Genomic DNA, 27,909 nt, shown 5'->3' with positions numbered 1-27,909 from the left:
TGTCACTTGAAAGTTGTTTCCTTTGAAACTTTCCTCTTTATGCTTTCATACAGGAAATACGATAAACTTGTTTATTTCATTTGTCAGTTTTGTGTTTCTGAATTTCTTCATCAAATCTGTTATCTTCCTTAAGCATCCAGTCCTTGCCCAAGTTATGTGCAGAGAGGGGAATGGTTTTACTGCTGTATTTTCAGCGCTGGAAAGACAAGAAAAGAGCAAGCAGAGGTGCTGACTTCTGAGAACTACAGGAAAAAGAAGACATTAAGTGGGCATTTTATTTTGGGGGCAATCTTGCAGGATGAGAAAACCGAATATTTTTAGGGTCATGGGATAAATTCACGTTGGAAAAGTCCTCCAGAGGTCAAATGGTTTAACTTTTCCAGCCTAGTGATGCATCACAGTCAAATACTTGCTGATCACTTTACTCCTTTTCCTGGCCTTGTGTTTTCTTAGTTACCTCTACTGTCTATTGCTTTGTACTTTGAACTGGCCTTATTGACTCAGTAGCATTTGCATTACAGGAGTACATTTTATTTATTAGTGAATTGGGAAGAGCTAGTTAGAAACAAACACTCTGTAGGCTGGAGATCTGCTGAAATCAGCAATAAAGGTAATTTTTTTAATATGTTTGTGAAGAGGACCCTGACACACGTGGAAGCCTCTCTCTTCCCTTGAGTAGTGTGGAGTTTTTCAAATTCTTCAGTTTTCACGAAGGGGAAGAGGGTGATAGGACTTAGACATTAAGAAACCCAGGGGAAGGAGAGAAACAACAGCTTTTCACAGCTCCATTTCAAAGGGGAAGGAAGGCTGGGAATCCCCAAGGTCTCTTTAGGCAGGAAGAGTTAGTTTAAGAAGAAAAAGATAACTGTTGAGAAATAAGCAATTTCCAAATATTTTTTATCATTGCATCATTCATTGTCCAGCAAGAAATCTCTCCACTTAATGCCCTGAAGAGGAGAGACACTTTCTACTATGGAAATGTTGGTAGAATTATCCATACTTTTTCATGCTTTGGAAAAAAAAAGAAATGCTATGTCAAGATGCAAAAAAAGGCCAGCCTTATTTGCTACTGCCTGGTTTTCACCAAGTATGGACGTCTTTTGTTTTCCAAGGTCTATTTTACTGGTATCATTTCTCCTGCTGTAATCCCTCTAGTGAATTTTCAGAGGTGAATACCAAAGTTGTCTCTGTTTTTATGAGAGTGGCAAGGATTGGTTACAACCACAGTGTAAAGGAAGTTACTGAACTTACTACGGACCAGTGCTAGGAAGAAAGCTCCTGGCAAGTCTGTGCTCAAGCAGCCTATGAGCAGATGAAAGGTAATAGAAGTGTTCAACAACATACACTGACCCTCAGCTGGTTAGTGAAATGAGGCTGTCAAACAAAACTGGGCAAATTGCACCCCCAAGGTTTTATTTTGTATTGTGTATGCCAGCCTTGGTGTTTCTGTTTATGTGGCTGGTAGCCAAAAAGTATTTAAAAGGCCTTTTCAGACTGTAGCAAGGAAAAATATTCCCTTCCCTATTTTGAACCTGGGGGTCTAACAGACTCACCCTTTCTGTCTAGATGGTAGAAATTTGGGGTTAGGATTGCTTCTTTCCTTAGTGTTTGCACAGTTTACATCACAAATACATACTGATTAATACATACGGCTTTCCACACAGAATGAGCCCAAATTTAATAATGATTGTAGCAGGATTTTAATAGTCATTAACCATGAATATTTACTTCTGTAAGTTTTCTTTCCCATGCAAAACATGCATACATGTGGATGCATTTTTAAGGAGTTGGGAACTATTCAAAACAAAAGTTATTTTGAGGGTTAGGAAATAGCTTGTCTTACAGCTGCCAAGTGATTTTGGAATAACTCTTTGCATGATGGAGTGGAGAAAAAAATGGAGATAAAAACATCAGTTCTTCAGTTCAAGGAGACTAGATGTTTAAAAAAGGGAAGAGGAATAAAGAAAGGAGGAAAGGAAAAGAAGTTTTTTCACCTTCTTCTGCTTCTCCATCTAGATCTGCTTTGATTTTCTGTCCTGAAAGTGGGAGGAGAAGCTCCATCTACATTCTCCTGTCTGTGCCCCTTGGCAGGCTAGATAAAAAAGGCAGGCAGCCCTTCTCCCGGACTTTTGTCTCTTCCACTTTAAGCAGGTTTGAAAGAGAGAAGGAAAACACTCATTGATGGGCATGTGGAAATGTCATTAGTCACATTTAGATAAGTTTATAAATGTACAAAGTAGCTCTCAGGGCCAAACATAGGGGTGAGGTGAAACATCTGAGCCTCATCCAAAACTGGGGACCTTCAGCTGGTGTGAATCGGGTATTGTGATACATTCCAGCTGAGGCACAAGTACAAGTACTCATTTCCACAGCCTGTAAAGTTCCTGACTTATATTTAGGATATTATAAAATGTTAATAAATAGTTGCAATATGTGAGCACTGAAAAACAGTAAAATGCAACTGTCCCTTTGATTTATTTTGTTCTCATTTTGTATTTTAAAACAGGAAAAGAGGATCCTTTCCTTTACCTTCAGCACACTTTGTTCTAATTTCACAGGATGATGGAAACCCTTAGGATGGACATAGCCATTCATGATAAACATTTGCCGACTCCAGCCTTGCACAACCTATGAAAGTTGCATACAGATACCAGTATTTCTATAAGCACGACACTGCTTTATGTTAATATTGTGGACTAAGATGAGGGCAAAACAACAATAGCAAACTATCACTCTTCCTTTCTTCTCCTTTTTCCTCTTAAAAATGAACAGGCATTTTGGAGAGGAGGAAGGATAAAACCTGTGCTATAGTGGTGCTTACCTGAGTCCAGGACAACACACTGAAACTTCCACAAAATAATGTTTTCATCTTAATGCACCTAAAAATTTAAAAAAAAAAAAAGGGGGACATTAAAAGTTATAAGTATTACTATATTAAATTGTTAAAAGTCAAAGTCATGCCATTTGTAAATCTTTTGCCTAACAGATACTATTATGCAAGATGAACACAAAAAAACACCTCCAAATATTGGTGACTTTTTGTCTTGTCTCCCAAAATTATCCTTTTCCCCAAAACATAAGAATATTCTTTCTGGAGGTAGAGAGTATCTAATATATTTAGGATGGTTAATCAAATCAATCCTGCGGACAGGTAAGTTTTTAAATATGTATTTAGGCAGTCAGATAAATTAGTTTTGGAAATACTATCTTTTCCTCCCCCAAACTTAGCAGGAAAATTAAGCTCTGAGATAAAGTTAATCAGTGTAAAGTTTACAAAGGAGCAAGGGAAGAGGAGGAATGAGAAAGAGTATGGCACTGGAAGAAAAACAAGCACCAAGCCTTTTAAAATTTCTTAAGTTGAATGGCCACTACTTCGTGTTCAAACAAAGCAGTCATCTCTACTCCTTCCTGGTATCATGGCACATTGCTTGCAGTGACATCAACTCTTGATTTGCCATAAATGGGAAACTGCTTGCTTGGATGTTGCTGTAGAGTTAAATGTCAGGGAGAAGATACATATTCTGCAAGCACAGAGGAGGAGGCACATACGGTTTGTCTTCAAAAGAAATCTCAGAGTTCTTCACCTGGCACTGTCAGGCCAGAAGGAGATGTCACACTGTGCAAGCCTGCTGTGTGGCATTTCATTTTATCAAACCCAGTCCTCACTTATGAAACCTGACCTGTGGCAGACAAGCTTTGTCAGAAATTGTGGGGACAGTGTGGGCTCTCGCTAAGTCCCAGAGTGCTGCTTATACCGTGAAGCACTCCTAGCCCTAGCAGCTGCAACCTATTTTCACAAATATCTGACAAGTTTTTCTGGCTTCCTGCCAGTTTGAGCTGTACCAAACACTTCTGTCCTTCCCCTAGCTCCAGTCTTTTGTAACTGCTGCTCAAAACTTAGACGTGTACCAAATGAAGCTCCTTTCCTCCCCTCAATGTGCAGACATCCCACCCCAATTAATTAACCCAACAGTGGCTTCGTCTCTAGAAAGCTGTGACTTCCCACACTTTATCCCCCTCGTTCAGCTTAAAGACATCAGCACATTCCTGACTTCATCACTTGTTAACTCCCTTTTGCTAATAGCCAGTGCATCCTCTCTTGATGGCCCCCTCTGATTTGATATGACTTGAACCCTCACGCAAAAAATGCTGAAGGCTGTTCATTTGCTGTTCTGGCATATATAAAGCTCTGAAGCTGTGTTTTAGCACAGCTTCTGTATCCAGAATTGAGAGGCTTTCAGACCTTCTCAGACTGTGTTGTAACTCTGTTCATCGTGCAAGCACCTGGTAAGCACCAGCAAAGCCTGAGTGAGAGGAAGACCTCTGCTGTTTTGTGCTTGATTACCAAAGGTTCTTTGGAAATTGAAAAGGTTCTTTTTCTTTGGAAAAGTGCCAGAGGACTTAATGGAGGTGGCAACAGCATCATTATATAAAAACATCAAGTGAAAAATTCTTTTCAGCAGTTATTCCAAAAAATCAAAAAACGCATTCAATATAGCAGCGTGACGTGTCTCCAAACAGATTTTTAGCTATGCCACCAAACCCTAGAAATTATGATACTTTAAAAAAATCTTACAATTTTACTCTCTATTTATATTTTAGAATGGTAAAATATATTTCAAGAATCAAAGGGTTCTCCAGAGATCATCTGCAATGCTCCCTTGCCTAAGTACAGGTTAATTTACATCTGTTTCATTCCAGACACTTGCTTGTTCAACATGGTCCTTAAAACCAATCACTGATGAGGATCTCCTGATGGAATTCTCTCCTTTTCTTGAAATCAATTACAGTGTTTGGCTTTGCATTTGTTAGAGAGATTTTAAGCCATTTGCTCCTAGAATTCTGTGTGGAGGTAGAGAGAGAGCAGCAATAGCTGCTTAGAAAAGAAGTCTGGAGTACAGGAAGCTGGGAAACTGTAAAACCATTAAACATCAAAAAAAAAAAAATCAATGTAATAATATTCTACAAAATGTCAGGCATACTCAACTTGGAAATTCAGAAGAAGCACATAAATGTTTAGCTGTTCATTTGACTCCAAACTGCTTGGATTAAAAGTACTTAGATGATCAGACAGTAATGAGCATTCCCATGAGATTTCTTTCAGCAATCTTCACATTCAACTATAATAAAATAAACTTCACCTGAAGTAATCAAGACTAAAGTTCCTGAAGTCAGGGATGTTTTAATGTGAAAAAAATGAGTTCTTTGTCCTTTTCACACTACACAAAAAATATTCCAATCATTTCTAGCTGATTTTTTCACCTGTTCAGAGGAAAATCTAAAGAAGTATTTGTTTCTAAACCAATAATCTTGAGTTAGCAGAGGTATCCAGCCCCAGTCACTGAAGGCTGTACTTCAGCACAATGTTTCCTTATATCATTTTCTCTTCTTACAGAACTAATTATACTCACACTTGAAAATCACTACAAAATCAATTTAAAAGCTGGCATTTTACAACTGTTGCTAGAGTTTATGTCTAGTAGATAATTTAGTACATGATCTGTTCCTCTCCAAACAAATGGTCCACAGCCTCCTGTGTTTCCATCACTCCCTGTGTTCAAAGGACTCCTCATTTCATACATCCCTCACAATATTTCTCAACTCTCAGCATTTACTGCAATTTTGCAGGTATTTATCACTCCAATGTCACCAGACCAAGTTGGTACTGTTATTAGCCTTCCTTTCTGCTTTGAGCTCTTGGCTGGCTTGAGGGGGAACAAAATTACTCTGAATAGGATCACTCCAAGCCATTCCCTTTCTTTCCTTCAAGCCTTTGTTTCTTCCAAGGGCTGGACTGCAAGGAGGAAGAAAAACATATGGGAAAGCTAGCAGTCCTGCCTGATGGTTGCTAAGAAGAGTGCAGACAGCTGTAAATTAGAGCAGCCTCTGTTATATTTTACAGCAGTGTTCCTCTGAGCAAGCCAAAACCTGAAGATGAGAAGGTGCTGCTCACTTTGGGTTGTGAGTAGAGGGGCATCGCAGGCCTTAAACCCAAAGATCCTCAGCAATTATTTTTTTCCTTCATTCTAGACAAGAGATTGCCAGGATAAAGCTGTGAGGAACAAATCAATGAATATGCACGTTTCACCTGGTAACTTCCTGTTTCTAGCATCTGCTGAGACATTTCTCCAAAATTATTGCAGTCATGATGCCACCAGTTGTGACAGGACCTAGGACTGCAGGAACAGGTCAGCAGCTGAGATGGAGTTTGGGAAATGCTTCTGAAATGGAGAAAGTATGTCCAGACTGAGGTGCACATCTCAGCTCCTATACACTAGTTTTCTGGTGTTGACCATGGATACACTTTGTTTAACAAACCAGGCAGCCAAGGCATTTACCTCTCCAGCCATCTCCCTTTGGAACTGCTGTAACATTGAATTTTGTGTGTAGAAAGAACAATGGCTAAGCCCATTTTTTTTTCATGGAATACTGCAGAGAGCACCAGTCAGAAAGTTTTTACTGACACGCATTTCACGTCTATAGAGTGAAAATTATGTCCATGCCTGCAGAATACTTTCTTACAGTCCAGGTAGATCTTGTCCTATGAACACATATCCTTCACATTTCCATTTCCTCCTGCTTCCTTTGAAACCAGCACCAAAACTTCTAGCTAAATGAGAGTGGCAATCTGTTTGCAATTTGTGTGCTTTCTGTCAGAAACAATTGGGCACAACAGTAAGAAAAGTTTTCATCATACCTGTAACTTACACATTCGTTAGGAAGCAAAAGACGAGTTTGACTTCTGATGATCCGTATGTTTGCCTCTTCATTGTAAAATGTAAGTAACAATAACATAAAGCAGCCCTGTTTAAACTCTTGTTTATAAAATTCAAGTAGTATTACATTTTTTTGAATAGCTGGCCTAGAATAAGCATTAAAGTAGCTTTCATGCAACACATAATGCCAAAAAATAAATGCAATTCTGCACATTCTTTCCTGAGAGCATCCACAAATGACGTGCAAGGCATACACATTGGCCAGAGGCCATGAGCAAAAGCATTGTGTTAAAACTTTGTATGACATCAAGCCAAAAAACTACTTAGCATTTGTATCTCAGATCTCAACTGAATTATGAATTAAATAACCAAATCAAAACAAAAAGCATACAGCACACTACATCGCGCATCTTGGTTATACACATACATATACACATGCATGTAAGTGGCATGGATCTGTTGTGAATGGATATTACCTCGGTGTTCTTGTGTGTGTGTGCACGAATGCAAGACAGAGATAAAAAACATATTTGGAGCATATATTCAGGAAAGAACACACTCCCTATGCCAGTAAGTGGATTATATCCCAGATGGGCTCCCTCTGGTGTTGAGAAGATAACATATTTCCCCATTCAACCTTATTTCCTTTTGTCCGTCAATGAGAGTGTGTAGTGGTTTGGAGTGTTAAAAAGTGCTAAATGTAATGTGGTTTTATTATGGCAGAGTTCCTTATTCACATAGATCCTTATGGATGGTATAGGATAGTATAGCTTTTCTACTATCTCTCATCCAGTGTTCATGAATAATGTATGAGGCATATACATATATATGTATCTATATATCTGTGCACTTCATTACAGTGAGACAGATTTCCATGCATGTACAGATCACTTCTTACGTGAGACAAACTGCAATGCCTTACTGTGAAACTCTTTACCTGTAAGCAGTGTAACTCTTCAGAGTTAAACAGGAGAATCTGAATGCCCAGAGAACGGAGGCCCCACAACAGCCAGGATCTGATTCTCCAGTGTGTGGAGCATTTTTACAATGCCTCTTAAGCTCAAATCATGTCTCTTGATAACACCTGTGTGCCTGTAAAAGTCCAGGCTAGGAACCATGTGAGGCACCCCAGCTAACAGGGGAATACACAATTATCTATTTAACTGCTAGATTCTCGATTTTGGAAACCCAGGACTCAGCATTGTTTAGAAGCATTGTGGCATAGACAATAAATAGAATAATTTTAGCCAATTTAACTAGGCACCTTAACCCCAGTCTTCTTCCACTTTCTTTACCACCCATTTACCACCTTCCACCACACCTATGGAAGTAGTTCTGGAGATTATTTCCCTCTCGTGCAACAAAACTATCATCCAGTGAGAGAGTACAAGTACCATCCTTTCCCTTATTTCCCAGATGGTAAATGCTTAACTGTTTGTTTTGTGATGCAATCCTTTCCTTGGAAAAACCTCACCTCCCTTTTTGTCCTGAGATGGAGGTGGAATCAAGGTGACCCCAGCTTGGCTTGCTGGAAGAGCATGAACTCCCTGCAGCCACAGCATACCTCTCCCCTGCTGAAGTGCACAGTAGAGCTGTGTGACTTCCTGCAAAATGACACAGAAAGGAGAAGGAGATAATAAACCTACATCTCCAGCAGTTGTTCACAGATGTTTACTGACAGGAGAGAAGTTAGGAGACCAGGCTCAGCTCCCAGGCCCAGGGAGAGCATGTCCTGGTAATCCCAGACCTCTGTTCCTGCTCTCAGCATGCCCAACTTCCCCATTCCTCCTCCTCAGTTCCTGCAAGCCCTCCCTCTCCATCTCATTCTTCCCTTCCAGCCCGTGGCTTGTTCATTGCCACCCACGTCCTGGCTCCTGCGTTCTCTGTCCTCACACCCTGTGTGCTGATACATGCTGGCAACACAATGCTTGGGCCAGGTCCCAGGCTTGGTAAAAGCAGGAAAAAAACTCAACATTCACTCTAGTGGCCCTGTTGGACTGAGTCCCGAACACATAAAAGCAAAACTGGTGTTAATTTTCCTTTCCCTCGGACAGTGCTGTTAGAGTTGGCACGTTCTCGTTTGACCGGTGAAATAAGAAGCGGGGGGGTGGGAGCTGGGGGAGCAGGAGCAGAGGAAGAACAGAGAGCATACGTAAAAGGAGGAATGATTGCACACATGTGCTATGAATTCTTCAGCTCAGATTAATGTTTTCCTGTGAATTTAATTGGCTGCCTTCTGGTTTCGGCCAGATGACCAGTTACATTTCAGGACAGCTATAAAGTGGAATCTAAATGAAGTATTTGGACAATGAGAGCCAATGTCTGTGAGCTTTTCCAGAAAATTATTAAATAAACAAAAAACACTAGAACTTCTAACTGCAGAGCATAATTATTATTCTTGTTCATTCATATGTAGTACTAATTTCTACTATGGACAAAAAAACCCACAAATCAACCAACTGCAGCTTCAAAAGATAAGTTGTCCCTACATACTCATCACATATATGGCACTGAGATCTTCTCTCAATGAACAATCTAGCATCATTTATTGGAACAACTAGAAGGTTCCCTTGCAAATTAATTAAATTTCAATTTTCTTGTTATTAAAATGCTCTCCTTCCACAGTATCAAACGGTTGCCAAATAGCATTGAAAGAAAAAAAAACTATGATAGCAGTTAGAGTGGGGGGAGCATACTTGAGTACCAAAAGTGACAACAGACTTTTACTGCTGTCCTCACTTAGATGTGGATTCAGTTCTTTTCACCAGCCTGTCTGCTCATCTGTGCTGGTGAATTGGCTCTGGTGCAGCCAGTTCGACCTCATGGAAGTGTCAGCATGACTCCACCTGTGGGCCAGGTTCTCCCCTTACTGCCCCCTGTGTGGGCTAATTTTAAACAGCTACCGAGAGTCATCACCCACAAAGGAAAACTCCCAGCTGGCATCAACCCACCACAGCTCCCTCCTAGGCCAAGGACTCTCCTTCCTCTGTGTGGGCGTGGACACATGGCACAAGGCATTTTCTCATGCCTTTGGCAGTTCTTCACTGGTTGGTGGCATAATACATTGGGGAAAATGTCCCCAGTCGAAATCACAATCTGTCCCTGCCTTATGAGCTTGCAGAACTAAGCAACACAAGAGAGCAAAGCGGAAAGCAGCTCTTCCTGCCTGGGGACAATTATGCACAGAGTTAAAGCGGTCCAAATGCCTACTCCCACATTTGTTAGGAAACATCCTCTCCACCCTGCACCACAGGTCCCGTAGAGTCTAGAGCCCAGTGCAAGGCAACTGGTCCCTGACAGCTCTCACGAAAATGCTACATGTAACCAGATCAGAAGGCATCATCTGAAGTAAATGTGGTTCCATGGATGCTCCCCTAGAAAGGGTAAAGTTACATAATACTGGTAGAAAGAACAATTTGAAAGGCAAATTGTAGGGCCTTGGCTGTGCCTTATCATTCCAATCTAGCTCTGCCATCTTGGTCTGGACGGCATTTGTCAGCATCCTCAGGGAAGGGAAGGGGTCATCACATAATAGAAACATCTTGTAATAACATGACAGCACCTTTCAGAAAGAGATGTCAAGTCCATTTATCAGCTCTAATTCATAAGTTTGTAGCATCACAACTATGATATCTGAATGTACTTTGGCCTCTTATATGTGCTGAATTTGCTTTGCAAATAAAATGCGTTGATGTCGTTCAGCTGACAGCAATGGCAAAAGTGGATCCTCTGCAATTCTGGATAACAGGTCATTTCTCTTTTAAAATGTACCCAGTCATCCTTAAAAAGCATCTAGTGGGAGTTACATTTCCACAGGTACTGGAAAATCATATGCCTGTAATTCAAATGCCACAAATGTAAATATTTAGAATGATAACAAATTTTAATCTGTTTCTCAGAAAACCTTGTGACTCTGTTCAGACCTCATTTCTGCTCAGGAGGCAATAATGACTGAAAATGTCTCTAAGTGATATATATGTATGTGCCTAATTACCATCCCATTCTCTGAGATCACTCTGGGTAGAAATCTAGGGTTAGAGGCACAGCAAGGACAAGAGCCAACATCTGGGAATTGAAGCTCAGCAAATCTAAAGTGAAGTACGATGGAAATTTTTTAACAGATGGGGTAATTGACCATAAGAACAGTTCGTGAAGAGTTGTGATGAATTCTCTCCACCACTCACAATTCCTAAATCAGGACTGGATGTTTTTCCAGTAGATAGACCAAACAAGAATTAAGTCAGAGAAAGCTAATGGCCTCAGTTGTAGCAGGGGTCAGACAAGGGGATACCAAAGGCCTTTCTCGGCCTTATAGTCTTTGACTCTCCTAAATAAAGAGTTCAGGGTTTGCAGATTGTAGCATAAATCCTATTCTATTTCAGGCTGCTTTCAAACTTTGGCAATGAAAGGAGAAGGAAAATAAACAGATGCTGCAAGACAAAATCATGTGAGTGATGAACAAAAAGCCCTATCCATGCATCAAGCATGGCAGAACATCTTCCCAGGGGTCTGTCTTATCAGTGACCTGGTTTACTTTGGCCTATTTGTCAGTGGCAGAAAAAGAAAACAGCCCCAGAACCTGATAACTATATAGGACTGATTGTATCATGTAGTGATAATGAATTTGAATAGCTTTATTAGAACAGCAGTGTGGCCTGAAAGATCCCTCCCCTTTTCATGGACTTTTTTGGGTTGCCTCTTATCTAACAACAGAGTGTTTTTCCAGGGCACAAATACTTTAAAAGCAGAGAAGTGTTAAGAGATTCCTTCCTTGCTTGATAGGAGTTACCTCCTCTTGGATGTGACAATTTGATGGCTGAACTCCAAACCAGACCTGGGGAATGGTCTGGTTTTAAAAGAAAAAGGAAAAGAATAGTTATCTGTTTTGAAAGCAGGCACTATGACAAGTGTGCTTGGGAGCATAGCCAGCCAAACAGTTGACTCATCACAGCAGAGCAGACCATGAACTCCAGCACCATGGGGAGGAGGACAGGAAGAAGCAGCAAAGGCGAAGAGGGTGGTGAGAATCTCTTCAAGTGGGTCTGCAACTGCAGGGTTTGGCCTGTAGAAAAACCATGTCTGGGATTGCAAAATGCACTGCTTTATAAGGCTTCCCTCAGAGCAGGGCTGATTTTGGACTTTTGTGGAACCCTAAAAGCTGGTGACTTGTGGCCCATTTCATGTGTTGGTGTCTTCCTGTCATAAATTTCTCATAATGCATTTTCTGAATGAAAAGGAGTTTCTCAAAATATTAAAAAGTCTGGGAGAAGACATGGAAAATTTCACCCAGCTCCCTGACAACTTGTTATTGTGCCCCTTGTGTTCCTATCTCCACACCACCAGCATGCACTGCAAGGAACTGTGACATTTACAGGGATGTTTGGGAAGGGAAGTTTGGGAAGGGAAGTTCTTGGAAGACAGATTTCTGAAAGTCCTTAAGTACCTGCTAGGAGATAAGAAGAAGGAATAAGAATATGAAATTGTATGCTACTTGGAACTGCATTTTCAGGATCTTTTTCATTATTTCAATCCCAAAAGAGAGTATATTCCTCAAGCAATGACGACGTTTAATAGATAGGTGCCACAAACAGGCTGGGTGTACCTCTGAAAGTTTTGTAAAGATCAAAATTAAATCCATTGTTTGGAACAGATGGTTTTGCCTCAGCAAACCCCATTCAGGATGCAAACTGTATCTTTGTGTCAGATACTGCATAAAATTGATCTAAGAGTCCTCATCTAGACAGCCTAATATGGAACAGACGAGACAGAAAAACATTGAATGAAAGAAAATCACTCATCTGGAGTGGGTAAGCTAATGTGTAATGCAGCTATGCATGATATACTCATGATCCATTGCAAATGTTTGGGCATTAGGATGTGAACCTATATTCCTTAAATGCCAACATTGTTCCAGAACCACAGCACTCACATTCAGAAAACTTTCCAGGAATGGTAGATTGACCTCATTAATTTTCATCTCAATGACAAATTACAGCCCACTATCAGCACCAAACTTTCAGAGACTTCTACACGAAGTCCAAGTTCACAGCAAACACTCGAAATACTGCTGCAATCTTTGGTGGGAGTAGATGCAAGCAAATAATCTGGTACCCTGTGCCTAATGTTGCTCTGCCTCTTAGGTGTCAGAATAAGGATTAGAACAACCTATTGGATAAATAGTCAATTATCGAGTCTTTTCTGCGTCCCCAAGGGGGTTTATTTTATGCTGTAAAATATGAGGTTGGACTGCCATTATCATGATCTTCACTTGCATAGTTACAGATGTTGTGGATGGTCATAAGCTTATCTAGCTCTTTTAGAGGCCAGCCACGATATATTATCTTGATGACCTCTTACGGCAGTGAACTCTACAGATTAGCTAAATGTTGGGAAAAGTGGGAATTTCCTTTTATAGGGACAAAATTTACTACCTTTTAATTTTACTGGACAGGGGTATACCTCTCAGAGTTTCAATTACATGAAAAGGTATGTCTCATTTCTCTGCTGGATCAAAAATAGTTTCAGAAACCATAAATACTATATGATATTTATCAGACCAGAAACTGCACTCATTTGCCAAAGTGCAAACCAGAATGAGACTTACAGCTCCTAACATGCTGGTGGCTTCCTGTAATGAGTTTGCCTTTGCAACACCACAGCCCGCCTTCCCTCTCCCCCTCACCACCGCCCTCCCCCCAGCCTCCAACCTTCAGCTTGTCAGCACTAAGCTCTGTCCAATTATTCACCTTTTCAAAAGTGATTTATTTTCAGGATAACCTAATAATGTCAAAACCAACACTGTTATGCTCTATCACCCACGAGGATGGGCCAGAGAAGGAAGGGGGTAACTATATTGATCCATTTTGCCTTGCACCTTTTACCTGAGGACAGATGAATTTTACAGCCAATGACTTAGGAATCATTAGGTCAGTTTATTGTAAACAACTCTCTTCTCCTCCTTCACACTTCCTAATAACATTACTCTGTAGCATTTCCAGCACTCTTCCCTACCTCCTGTTCCAGAGGGAGTTGTTTTTTTTCATGCAGCTCCATCTCTGCTGCTAAGGCATTACACAAGCTGACAAGTGATTTGTGCCACTGAAGAAATTGGATAGAGTTTGTCAGATTGTTTGTCTTCCAAAGGTTTTGTTAACAAAAATGAGAGCACTCTAGGCACATAGTTCTTTTTCATCTTACAAGAGACTGGTCGAGTCTCAGCTTAAAGACATGTAAACTGGTAGTTTTACATTCCAAATAAGTGGTTCAGGAAAATCAAAACTAGCAGAGTGCTTTCTCTGTTCCTGTTTCCTCTCTTGTAAGGATAATTTCCTCTACTGGCATAATCTCTGTCCATTTCTACCACATGTGTTACCTGGCTGATGTTGGTAGAACATAACTTAAGGTTGTTTTTACTTCTCCCTCTTTTTTTTGGCCTGTGCCCACTCAGTTGCTGCGGAATCAGTCATGCAGTTTGTGCTCCCTCTGCTCAGTTCAAATGTGGCACATGGAGGAACAATTTACTCTCTCCCCGTTCATGGCTGTACTAAAATCAGGCAAGACTCTGCACAAAGATATGTGATGCTTTTAAAAAAAATTCTAACTGCAGCTGAAAGAGGGCTGGGAGAACTTATTAATGTTACATTCATTTATATACACGAGCAAAATCTCATGAACTCTTGTTCCATGACTGTGTTCATTCCTTTTCTGATGCAGCAGCCAATTCACACAGTGGCAAGAGTGTCTTTAAGACTGCATAGATACTCGGGTTTGCAGCTCCTGGAGAATGTGGAGAGATACCCGTACTCTGTTTTAAGTAGGAGTCAGCAGATGACTTGGGATAATCTAATTTGTGCAAGGAATATATTTCATTTACAGTTTGCTCTCAGAAAAAGCAAAAGCACAGTAAACAACATCTTACCTACACACATATATTCAGCTCAGTTCCATGGAGTTTTGTCATTGACTCAAATTGGAACAAGATCAGTCATTATCATAATCATTAAAAAACCACATTTTTACTCTTGTTCTTCTGCACTTTATGCATTATATAGAAATAGAAGATACTTCTTTTAAGGAATGAACAATCATTCTGGCATATTCCACAGGATTCTGGATGACAAATTTTTAGTGTAATAAATTGCTCACTCCATGGCGAATTCTTATATGCAGCCATTTTGCAAAAGTTTATTTTATGTGTTCTCTTCTTTTCAGTCATGGGCAAAAGAATATTTGTTTCCTGACATTCTCTGTATATTATGTTCTATTTAAAAGATGGAAGTTAGGAAAAAAGTCATATATTCTGCTTGTTTCTTTAATGAGAAAAAATTTAAAAGGCAAAGTTTTTTAAATAATATTCATTTTCAATCCAATTATAGGGCCTGAAATTCATCCTTGTTATTGTATCATTGTACGTTTTCTTCATTAAAATTACATAAAAAGTAGGATTATCTATTTTATATAACTAAATAACTTTAAATGTTTTCTTCAATTGTCATCCTGGAGGTATCGACCATATTATTTATTATAAGACTAAATGAGGAAATGAGGACCTGAAATGTCACTTTAAAAGTGCTTTTTTTTGGTCCTTTCTGAAAAACTCCTTCTCACGTATCCCATATGACTATTAACGAGGCTCATTATATTGAAACACAATAATATAAAGCAATTTGCTAATTATCATGTAAAAATCCAGAAAGCACAAATAAAAACCACAAGTAGAATGGGATAGTGTCAAATCAAGAAGTTCCCAACCAAATTCCAAACACTGATCCACTTCTTATAGCCAGCCTGATCCCCTAAACAGGAGATGGGGAACCATTACAAATGAAATGTTTCTGGTTTTTTGTTTGTGTATGAATGACACTGAAAAATGTTTTTTGTTTAACTGTTTTACCTGGCACTGGATCCTGATGCACTCACTTACATCCTAACGCTGAAAGATGCTTCTTATTAGGCCTTTGTAATACATACAAGCCTATCTGAAGAGGTGTTGCCATTCTGGTCATCATGAGCACTTTGGGTCAGGTTAAATTACTCTCTTTCTCCTTCTCTGCTGAACTGTGAGCAGAGGTATCTGCCCAGCAGACTGTTAACCTGACATAAATTATCAGAAAGGCTACCACAACAGGAGGAGGAAGCTGAGGAAATGTGTGGGTTAGCAATCACCAAGCCTATTAAACTGCTTCTAAATCCCACCCTTTGGATTCATGTTTTGGCTTGACCAAGAGGCAGGTTGGTGAAGCAAGAGGATCTGTGAGAGTGTGAAAGGGATGACCCTGGAAACAAAATATTGGTTTTACATCGCAGGGTATCCGTTACAGAGAATTTCCTCTGGCGCCAGCAGGTATTTGAGCAGGCATCTGGATGGATCCCAAAGGGGGGAAGGAAATAGAGATGGAAGTTTTTAGAGGGGATCAAGATGTTAAACCTTAAAACTGTTTGAATGACCCACAACAACTAACCTGCAAGGTTTTGTCTGGGTGATGACTTTGGTGATGTGGGGGGTTAAGGTTGATTTCTTTTCTTTTTTCCTTGTTTTTTTTTTTCTCTCATGTTGGTGGGGAATTCCAGCCAAGACTGCAGAAGGGAACCAGTAAAGGAATGCAAAGTCCACCCTCAATCAGTGATGAAGAAAATCATCTGATCCATCGCAGCCTCCTTTTCTCTGCAGAGGACACCCTGATCTTACAGCTGATCCTGAGAGCTCTTTGCTGCATTCCCAATGCTTTCTAAAACACTGTTAATGGTATTGCCAACTACAATCACAAAATATTGCTAAATGGATTGATAGAATTTTATCCTGAAAGCAAATTTTGTCGAATATTTGTTCGGCTTGGGAAAGAAAATCTTCCTTGGGGGTCTGAAAGCTGATTCATTAAATCTGAGCTGTCTGCTGAAGTGCTCAGTAAAAGTGACTCTGATTTATTTGGATTTGTCACTATAAAGGTCTCTGGAGACAGATATTTATCCTATGGGATTCTTGACAAATTGGCCAAGTGGTCTGGGCAGTCCAGAGGGAGGATGGTCTTCTTTGACCCCTCACATGGCCAGAGAACAGGTAATTACTCCCCTGATCACAAACATGCACCGAAATCACATTGTTGCCAAGACTTCTCTCCCCACCCAGAATCTGGTTATGTGAGCTTGGACAAGGACTCAGATCTGTACTTGATCTCACTGAAAGACACATCTGAGATCAAAGTATAACCTATAACTGTAGGAATAGGCAGATAATTGGATGGATTTATGCTGATGAGGGTATATGCTGCTGAACTGGACCATAGCAAAGGTGTTTGTCCTGCTGTGGTCAGAATTTATAAAATACTTGATTGTAATGCTGAAAGATCAACTTGGACACTAAATTTATCAGTATATTTTAACACCCTCCCACCAAGGTGGACTAAGTCAGGCATCCTTCTAACTACAAAATAGAAGAGATGGAGCTTGTCAAAAAGAGAGAAGAGAATTTGCTGCTGTTTTCTTATGATCCCACTTGTGTGACTTTCCCCACACCATAGTGTATAAGGTGGAGTAGTGTCTAGTGTCAGTCCTTCCCTTTAATTATCCGCTAGCCTGGCTGAGAGCTGTATAAACATGTTACGGTCGCTTGCAAGAAACAGATACTGCAAGTGCAACCATCTTTCCCTTTTAACTCTTTCTGTCTGTCCTGCCTTTTGTGGACCTCTGAATTTTAGGAAACTGTTAGATCAAGCGCACATTGGCACAGTTTCTTTTCAGCTGACTTAAGCTACTGATTCATTTTATAGTTGTCACAGGGAAATATGCACCTTCAGGACATGATTAAGGCCACTTAAGATCTATGCTGCCTCTCAGATGTAGGTGAAATAAATTCAGGATGCCACATCCAGAAGTATTGTTCCAAATTACTGGAATGGAGTGGGTAAGAAAAACACAACTAAAGGGAAGTGCAGGAAACAATCTGGGACAATGACAGCCTGTCTTGGAGTTAGCTTGCCATTACTTAGGGATTTTCACCTCTCAGCAAACAGTTCTCCTCCCCATTCACACCCATGAGGTGAAAGAGAGGTTTGACTGATGTCAGTGTAGTAGTGCAGGCCTGAAACATTCAAACTAGAGCTAAACAAGTGGCATCTGAAATAAAATATGGGGGGGAATTAAACACAGTGTGTTGGGGAATTCTGCACCAGGGACTGTCATTTGCAAGGAATGCACACAGATGAGTTAGTCTAAACCTGTATAACAGTGGAGGATTTGGGCCCCAAACAAACCATTCCAGATCGTGTTCAGCATAAAAAATGGTGTGAAAATAGCTAAAGTTCATATTAGAACCTCAGAAAGAAACACCATAGACTTTTAAAAGGCACTGAAGGTGGGGGTCAGTCTTGTAAAGGTAACAGCAATGGTCTCTTTACCCTACTTGGTGGCTGGATGACTTCAACCCAGGGGTTTTGCCTGGCAATCTGTCTTGCTAAAAGTCAGGGTAAGATAAACTGTACTCTGTCTCTGATTTCTGCAAGAAAGAAAACAATTGAACGACTGGTCATTCATCACTGAGCCACCCTCCCCCCTCTCCGACACCTTGTATAGGGTTGTATATTCTGGAGCTGTTTAGCTTTCCTCATCCATTTCTTCAAAAGAAAACAAAAAAAATCAAGTAGCAAGATATGTATTTTACAACTTTCCTGTAATAACAATGGTTCAGAATTGAAAGGGACAGATCAATAAAGAAATCACTTGACTATTGTTATAGTTGCTTGCACATCATGTCACTTGTATCATTACAAGCCACATGTTCAAGTAAGATTCGTATCAAAGGGCCTCCTGATGTACTGCAGGGCCCAGCCTCTACAATTGTGCTCATATATACATTTACCTATTCATAAAAAATTGCATTCATTTTTGTATACTGAGGAGCTCAAACTCAGCTCAGATGTAGTTTATGGAGTTATGAATGTGTGCTTTGACCATCCAACTGTGGAAACTGGAGAATATTATTTGAGAAGTTTCTTTAGCAACTTTAGTTAGATGAGTTTTTTAAGTTGCTGAGAAACAAACCTGGAGAGAATAAGCCACAAAATTTATAAATTTGCTGTGAGACAAGCAGTCTGAAAAGGGGGAGGGTGGCAAAAAATGATGAGAAACAAAAGTAGTCATGATAGATGGTTGTAGGAAAAAAGCAGTACCTTGGGGGAGAAGAAACAGTTTGCTTGCTCTGATGAGCTGAGTGTATGCTCAGCTATCAGGGAAGCAAAGGAAGCTCTACTTCTCCTTCTAACAAATCCAGCTTCATTCTGCTTGTAGTACAAAGTGCTCTGCTTCGGGTGCCATGCCTGCCTGGCTGCTTCCCACAGCCCTGTAAAGAGATGCTTCAGAGCACATTATCCTGCACACAACACAGCTACTGCACAGGTGGTACCAGGAAAGTCCTAGAAAGCTGTGAGGTGGAATGGGGAAACTAAAATAAATGACTCAGAAAGAAGATGAGCATAAAAGCTGAGTTCTCTACAGCCTCACTGTACCCTGAGAGTCTGCATTAGCTCACGGTTCAAGGAAGTGAGACCCTTCATGGAAGAGACAATTAGTTACAAAAAGGCATAAAGAAGCCCAGTAATGGATTTTAACTCTCCTAAGGGAATCCTGTGTTTTTACTGGGGAAGGATTACAGGAAACCAAAGTAACACTTTATTTTTCTTCACAGAGAGCTGGGGGACTTTGGAGTAATTTAGTCAATGGTGATTTGCTACTTGTGCTATAGTGTTACCAATGATGGTACTCCTGGTCTGTTTATTAAACTTTTGGCTTGTCACTCATCACTAGCAGGATCAAAATCCATTGTTTTTCTTCCTATGAAGGCAACTTTTCTATCTTTCAGAATTACTATGAGGTTGAGAGATGAGTGCTTTCATCTAAAATCAAAGTCAGACAAGTATCCATTTTGTAAGACATGTGAGCATAAAAATGTGCCAATGTAAACATCAGGTATCTGAGTGAAAAATGTTAATTGGCATTTCAAGAAATGAGGAGACATCACAAAGATATTTTAGGCTTTCAACATATTTGTAGTATTCTAACATCAATCATTTTCTTGCATCTATCAGGTTATTTATCTTAGCTACCCTCTGTATCCATTACCATAGTGCCTAAGCCACTCATAATGTTTCTGTAGGGCAGGGAAGTGTTCTCATCCCTTTTTTACCACTGAGAGATTGGACTAGAAAGGATCCTACTTTTGTGGCCACTTAGAAAGCCTGTAACATAGGAGAAAATCAATGCACATATGCCAGGTCTCTGGCTAGAGTCTTAAAGAAGAGTTTGTCTCTTTTAAATTAGCCCAAGTTTGCACTTGGTTAATTTGGACCATAAATTGTAGAAGCAATGTTGTGTTACACGTCACTGAGCCATTAGCTATAAGACTAATTCCACCAACACTTAGAAATGCAGGAACAATCCTGGGCTTGCATCTCAAAAAGGGTGCTGGCTACACACTACCAACGAGAGATGAGAGACTCCAGTGAGTTAGGGCATGGGAGGAAGAGAAATAGAAAGATGATGTGTTGTATTGCTATGGGTGCTGCACCAGGCACAGAGGCTTTCCCTGGCATTACTATTTCTTCAGGACAGAACACAGCTCCCACCTGGGAGAGCCCAAGCTGGCCCCAGACATCCAGTGTGCATTGGCACCCTGTGGAAGTTTGCATTGTGACTCCCCTTAAAGGCCCTATGCTCAACCTGGCTGAGCAGTTCCCCAGTGAGGGTTTTGCATGCATGGAAAACCTTTTTGAGGAATTCATTCACAGTGTTAAGAGAAAACTTGTGTGTGCGATGTTACATATCTTTTCCACTCGGTGGAAATTTCAGTCAATCAATCTCATAGTGATCACAAGGACATCTTTGTTCAGGCCTCACAGCATACACATAAAGATACTTCTGCCAACAAATTTTGGTATTTGTTAAATGGAACTGTATATGATCTCTGGTAAATTTGCTATGTAATCCAAAAGGCCTGCATGAGAAAGAGAGACCTGCCTTATTTTGGTTCAAAGTTTGGCAAACGGGTGTCTATTGTTCAGGTTGGAACAAGCTGAAATGATATGGAGATTGAAATAAGGCATCAAAATCCTTCCTTACTGTTAAAAATTGGGAGGTTCTGGATAAAATACCTCTCCACACTAGCCTCAACCATCATCTCATCTGACTTTAAAACATTAGCAGATACATATCTGAGTCCCATTCCATTCTTTCTAAAAAAGCCAGGGCTGCTTGAATCACTTGGAACAGATGCCTTAACTTCCTGGCAGTTTTAAAAAAACTTGCCTTTTCTGCTTTCGATAGACTCAGAGAAGCTCTTAGACATTGTTTTGTATTTCCCCTTACTGAACTGCACAAGTGTGCTGGACCTGGCTAACAGAAGGTTTGATGACTCATCTCTCTGTTTCCCTTTAACCAGCTTTCCTTCTCAGTTAGTCACACCCCCAGTTAAGAACTGCATACTAGGAAGTTTGAGCATCACCCCAGATCTGTACACACAAAAGAAAAAAAGAAAAGCAGGGAGGAGAAAGAGAGCCAGCCTACCTTCACAGTCTGTACTTGAGGCTTTTTCCTCCCTGGCTTCTGTACTTTCAGTGCTTTGGTCCTTTCTCAGCCTTGTGGGACTCCACTGAAACACACGTTTATGGTCCTCTTTGTATGCTATCCCCTGGTTCATTTCAAAAACTATTTTTTTCCCCTCCAAATTACTTAAATGGACTTTTATTATGTGCTTTTGCAATACCACTTTCTAAAACAACACCATTTTCTGTATGTATTATGAACTACGATATGCACCATAAAATCAGAGGACTGCACTGTGGCAAAGTGCCATGACCCCACTTTGGGGATGTTCCAGGAGCTCCGAGAGTCACAGTTTGTGAGGCATGTATAAGGCCTATCAGAGTCAAAAGAAATGCACGCTGACTGTGGTCTTTCCATGTCACTTGAGTAGGATGTGTAATCTGCTTTCTCCTTTGTCTTGCCAGCTAACATTCCCATTTCAGACCTCGTCCACCACACATACGCTCTTCAGCTGACTACTGAGTTTGTTGAACCCCTATGTACGATCACACATGTGGATAGCTGAATATCACCAGTTTGCTGCTTTGTTATATCAGTATTTTTAGCCAAAATATTTTTGCAGCTATGTCACTGCAGTTCAGCATGTGTTTTTAAAGGCTTAGTGTGGCCACCTATGGTAAAATGCAAAGCCCCTGTGACAAATGGAGCTCAAGGGAGTCCAGCAGCACAAATTGTGGCCAATTCAATCTCTCATAGAGTGAAGCAGCCCACAAAGAGCAGGTTCCAGAATGTGATGTTTCACTTGGATGGGAACAGAGAACATAGCCCAACCTACTGTGTTTAATGATGGATGCTGTGGGAACCCGACTTTCAGAAACTGTGAGCACTTTAAGTGAACAGGAATTTTAGAAAATCTGTGTCTACACATACACACATCATGCCATAAACAATGTGAGTAATAAAATCTCACCAGAATAGCTGACATTCTTCCTGCCACTCCCCTACAAAGTGTTCTTCTTTTCCAAACTTCCCTCTGAAAAAAAGATCTTTTATTTTCCAAAACTTTATCCAATGTGCTAATTACTGGAAGGCAAAGAGAACTTATTTCTTATCGAAAAATTTTATCATGTCTTAAATTCACAAAAATCCAAAGGATTAGCCAATAAAGAAGCATCACAGAAAGAGATATTCAAAACAAAACAGTTATGCCTGCATTTTAATTCTTCAATGACTATTTTGCATAAAATATATTGGCATTTTTGCATATTTCTCTTTTGACCACTTCACAAAAGAGTCTGCAGTTTATGATGTAAAAATATTTCAGAGATGCATTCTGGAAGCAATGCATAGTAATGGTCTCTGCAGTAGAGATGGAGGAGGATACCTCTCCTCACTGTCTGTGAGGAATAAACAATACAGGAATAAATTTGTATAGGTATAAACAAAACAAACATGACACAGCCACTTAGGTTTCACAGAATTTTCTGAGTTGGAAGGGACCCACGAGGATCACTGAGTCCAACTCTTCAGTGAATGGCCCATACAGGGATCAAACCCATGGGATTAGCCCCACGCTATTACTAACTGAGCTAATTTCTCCTAGGTTTGCTTCCTACAAACATCCTGCCAAAGGAGATTCACTAGCACACCTGTGAATAGTTCATTGAAAGCTTGGACTGAGCTCCCATGTCAAGGATTAACTGTCTTGTTTCTCCTTCAATAACTTCTATATCTTACATGCTTCTTGTTTCTGGAATCGATGATTAAGACCTGTCTTAATTCCTAATTAAGACACTGACCTTGTTGTCAGTATCTCTCTTAAGCACTAGGATATTTAAACATGACTTTTCTTCTACAGAGGCAGTTTTTGCTATTCTTGTTCTTACAGGCTGGTTTACCCTGTGAGCAGCCCTGCTGATTTTTGTGGAACCACTCAAGGAAAAGGTACCAGGTGGCATAAGTCTGGGAGGTAAAAGTCACCCAGTTATTACATGTACAGGTACTCCTTGTGGTAAACAAAAGCTCTACTTACATTTGCCACAGATTTTGTCATCAATGTGACAAAAAAAGATTAAAATATTAAACCTGGAATTAAGTATTTTGAGTTTCAGAAAGTATTTTTTTCAATATCCACTAAAGAAATTTTTCTCGAACTTCACTTCCCAGGGTTTCCATGGGTTTGTGATATTTCAAGGTTTAAAACATCACATGAAATGGAATTATGGCTCCTGCATAATTTTCTACATAAATTTTCTTGAAACTACAGTTTATTCCCTTTAAAATTTTCTAATCAATAATACTGAAATTTTGCCATTCTAGGTATCCACAAAACCTTCAGATAGTTTAAAATGAAAATAGAAAGAAATACGGTTGGGTTGGGGTTTTTTCCCCCCACAATAAACTATGCCAGAAAAGAGTTTCTCAAGCAGCTCTGATTTTTCGGGGCTCCAAAGTAAGAGATTGGGATTTCCTGGGAAGGGACAGTGATGCTAATATCACATACAAATATGTGCCCCTTGGGCCAGTCCTCCAGGACAGCTCTTTTACTCTCTTGGCAACAATATTACTTTTTTTCCTTGTGTATTGTTTTATGTTATTTTTCACAATGTCTTTTACCTTTCAAACTAAAACTGTGACCAGAAACATACACACAGCACTGGAAATGAGATGTGGAAGGGTTTCAGACCCTTCCAAAGAGCTACTCCACTCTTACAAACAATTTTGATCAATTTCCCCAGCATAGTCCATACTCTACAATATCTTATATTATTAATACTATTAGTGTTAGTTATTTGTTTATATTATATTATATTATTGGCATTATTTAATGTAAGGTGTGCTAAACTATGTTTCTAAAGTCCTTCTACCATTTTACTCGGTTTCCAGGCGAGACCAAGAGTAACCAGGAGAAATCTCAGTGCAACCAGATTTTTTTTTAAAGCTGCAACTTGAAAACACTAATTCAGTTGTAGTTTTCCTACCGATTACTCTCAAACCTGCCTGAACACAATTCATGATCAGCTGTCTGCCTGTGGGTGACTTCCTTGGTTATTCTCCAAATACAAGAAAACACCTGTATTAGGCTTGGGGAAATAATTTTCCTCAGCTCTGGGTGATCTGAGTTTCTTCTTGGGTGTCTGTTTAGTGTGTAGTGAAAATACAGTGCCATGATAAAAGACACAGAACATCAGAAAATAAACCAAGCTGTGCCATGCAAAACCATGAGATACTTGTAGAAAGCTTGGCCTCAAGTTCCAAAGCTGTTCTCAAATTACCATGGTATTCCTGCACAGGGAAGGGAAGGCTGGAGGCATAAAAAGTGCAACTTCTTTTCTAGAGGGAAATTTGTAACATGACCTAGACCAGCATGAGCCTGTGAGTGATGTGTCCCTCATCTGACACCCTTGAGACCAGGCATCCCGAATCTCTGTCCCCAGCACCCTTGGCATGTCCTAAATGGCCTGTCTTAGTGGGTCTCTTACTTAGGAGTAAGAGAGAGATGTGTGGTCCTGCGTAACCAGAGCAATGCAGAGGGGAAAGTAATTTACAGGGTAAATCCACAGATTTTCACAGATATTCCTCATGCCAGCATTTCAACTTCCTTTTTAAAACATGAATGAAGAAGCAAATGAACTGGAAAGGCCAAAAGGACTTTAGCTCCATCTGTCTTTCCCAGCCAGTTATTAACCCAGTGGCCAGTCCGTAGTCCCAGTCATCTAAGTGGAGAAGCAAGTGGTCCCACCCTTATCTGGGTGGCTGCAGCCACCCCAGTTTTACCCTTCCCACAGGGCTGGGTTGATTTCCACTCTGTCACTCTCTACTCCAAATCAGGTGCTGTTCAGAGAGTCAGGACGACTGGGCAAAAGGTGAGTAAAAAAGGATTGAAACCTGGAGTCAGATTAGGGGTACAAACCCTGGGCTTGCCAGGAGAGACATAAGGAGCAGGAAGTTTGGAAACACAGAAGTTCAAGTCATGTAACAAACAAATAAGAAAGTAGGAGTTACCTGGACATTAGAGGATATGTTGTTTTTTTTAAGTCTGCCCATGCTGCCTGCCTTGGAGAGGGAATAATGGATAAATGTGTTGTTTTAAAAGCGTATAATAGTTTATATGCATAAAGAACTCAATAAAGAACTTATATAATATTCATGTATGTATAATATGTATGTGAGTATACATCACATGAATGCAGTAATCTCCACAAAACGAATACAAAAATGTGTCCTGTGTCTCCTCAAATGAGTGTGGCCTGTATTAGGTCAATTTTAATGACCCTGACTATTTAAAAATATAAAGTAAAAACTACAAATGTCTGGAAATTCTAAAGGCTCACAAACGTGTATGCATATCTTGATACTCAGAATGCATATGTAGCAGCATACTAAAGGCATTTTTTAAAAGCCAGATCATTCCTTCTGCTTTTTACAACAAAAGTTTAGAAAATAATTAAGTGAAGTTAAAAATAAGTGACGGAAAGGCTATAAGTATATACTGGTTTAGTTGTTTTGTTCTTCTGAGAATTTCTGATGCTGAAATTTTGATGGGATTTTGTCCTCTCTGGTCATTCATGCTTAGAGACACAAGCAACTTCAACTTGGTTTTCTGTCATCCTTGCTCCAGTAAGCGTCTTTTAGCTCAACTGTGACATCAATCACTTGAACTATAAACCTCTGCAATGGATACGGCCATTTAAATCTCCACCTGCACAAACAACAATAAGGCCTAGAAAATAAGGTGACTCATAAATCTTAACACTGGTGATCATTAATATTTTGGATCTGCAAGAGCAATGTTATTGGAAAAAAAAAAATTCATTAATTAGGACTGATATGCTGACAATCTGTTTAGTTTAGTTTATATACAGAGAAAACACAAACAAGGGCACAGTTAGCACAACACGAATTTAGGAGTTAGTGAATTGCCCAGAGGCCAGGGCTTGGAGATATGATATCTTAATGTACTTATCCTATTGTAAGTGGGAAGGTGTTATCTTCCAGACAAATGATAAAGAGGTGGTTAAAAGTTTAGATCTACTGTTTTTTCTTCTAGCTTATATGAGCCAAGGAAGAAAGATGGATCAAGAGATAGGCAAGAGTTCCTTGCTGGCTATCAAAAATGACACTCTGCCTCCTACTTTAATCTGCAGTACAGTACATAGCATTCGGCAGACATACCAGTTTGGCCCTCCACAGTTTTTGTTGGGTTTTTCAGCGCATGCAGAAAACCCTATGCGATGCTCACACAAATCAGCAAGAGACTTTTCCTGTGGCTCCAGTGACTTTGGATTAACTACGAAGCCACTGATATCTGAGGCTGCACATTTTTGTCCAGAGCTACGAGAATCCTCAGATAAGCAGCTGAATAAGTGAAATTGTTCCTGCAGTAAGAACAGTCCCTGCATGCAGATCTTTAGACCCTTGTGTTCAAAACCCAGGCTGTGGGGCAACCTGTGAGGTTTCAGGAAGACATGAGTAGGGAAGGAGCTATGGGAGCAAGTTCCTGTTTCACTGGCCTCTTTGGACTCCAAATGTGGATTTAGGGAACTATTTTACATGAAGAGGAAGAAGTGATAGGACAAGGTTAACTGCTTTCAAAAGCCTGCTCTGCTGAGACTGAATACACGCGTGCATAAGTTTGTAACAGCAGCATAAGTCAGTTCATTCAAACTATGCAGCAACCCGCTCATTCCCACTTGTGGTAAAACCACTGAGAATGTTTGGCTTCAGTGGTTGCAGAGCCTGGCCTAATGCTCTCAGTCCCACCGCTCTCACAGAAGGGGCCTTATCCCTTATCTTGCCTCTTTATTCAGGCAAAACCTCTGACTTTTGAGCATGCATGAATCAGCCGACAAAACACTCCACGGGTACAGCAGAAAGAACCACTGACATCTGCTCTGCACACCAAGTAAAAGTTTCTCTTCTGTGGGAACTCTACCATCCAATAAATGCCCCCCCCCCTTCCCACCCCGTTTCCTTCATTTCATGCACACCCTTGCTGCCCCATCCACAGCCATACAGACCCTCCCCAGCAGAACAACATTCTCCCTCGGCTCAGTGGGGCTCACAGACTGCTGGGATCTTGGCCACTTGGCACACCTGTGGACCAGGAAGCCTCCGCAACATTCACAGCTGGGAGGACTCAAAGACTGAGAAGGGACCGGGACTTGTCGGACGTCACCCCGGAAGGCTGGAAGAAGTCAGATCCTCCTGCCTCCAGCCCCTGGGCTGTGACGGCAAGGTCCACGCTGCTGGCCAGGCAGCGGAGCACTCCCTTCCTGGAATATGCTACTAGCTGGACAGGATGCATTCGCAAATATAATCATCCACAAATCTCCCCCAGATTAGGTTACAGGACAGCATTTCGACGGCACGCATTACAAAGCTCCCTGGAAGGCTTGGCTGGTGGATCTGCTGCTCTCTCTGCTCATGACCCATTTTGGCTTTCATCAAGAATTGTGACACCAGCTGCCTGGGTCATCTAGGAGGCAGAGAGGGGGAGAGCAACCCTGGGCTGTAAAGGGAAGTGGGGAAGGAGAAGAGGAGGAGAAGGAGGAGGACGAAGGGGGAGGATAGAAAGACAGAGCAGGGGGAGAGAGAGTAAGAGAGTTGTTTTAGTCCAGTTGTGAAGATTTGAATCCCAGTTCCGAGCTCTCGGCAAAGG

The 27,909-nt window shown here is 40.6% G+C and overlaps 1 long non-coding RNA gene across 1 annotated transcript; it reads right to left on the bottom strand.

The window, feature by feature from the left end:
• LOC120411805 lies at window positions 1-27,909 on the bottom strand. Its single transcript, XR_005604351.1, has 4 exons — window positions 27,269-27,909; window positions 8,191-8,320; window positions 2,822-2,879; window positions 1-196 (listed from the first exon to the last, which is right to left on the bottom strand). It is a non-coding gene; the product is annotated as an uncharacterized LOC120411805 (long non-coding RNA).

The sequence above is a fragment of the Corvus cornix genome, chromosome 3 (assembly GCF_000738735.6).
Source record: "Corvus cornix cornix isolate S_Up_H32 chromosome 3, ASM73873v5, whole genome shotgun sequence".
In the NCBI taxonomy this organism is placed as follows: Eukaryota; Metazoa; Chordata; class Aves; order Passeriformes; family Corvidae; genus Corvus; species Corvus cornix.
The sequence above is the reverse complement of the archived record's forward strand: the minus strand, read 5'-3'. Positions and strand labels throughout refer to the sequence as shown.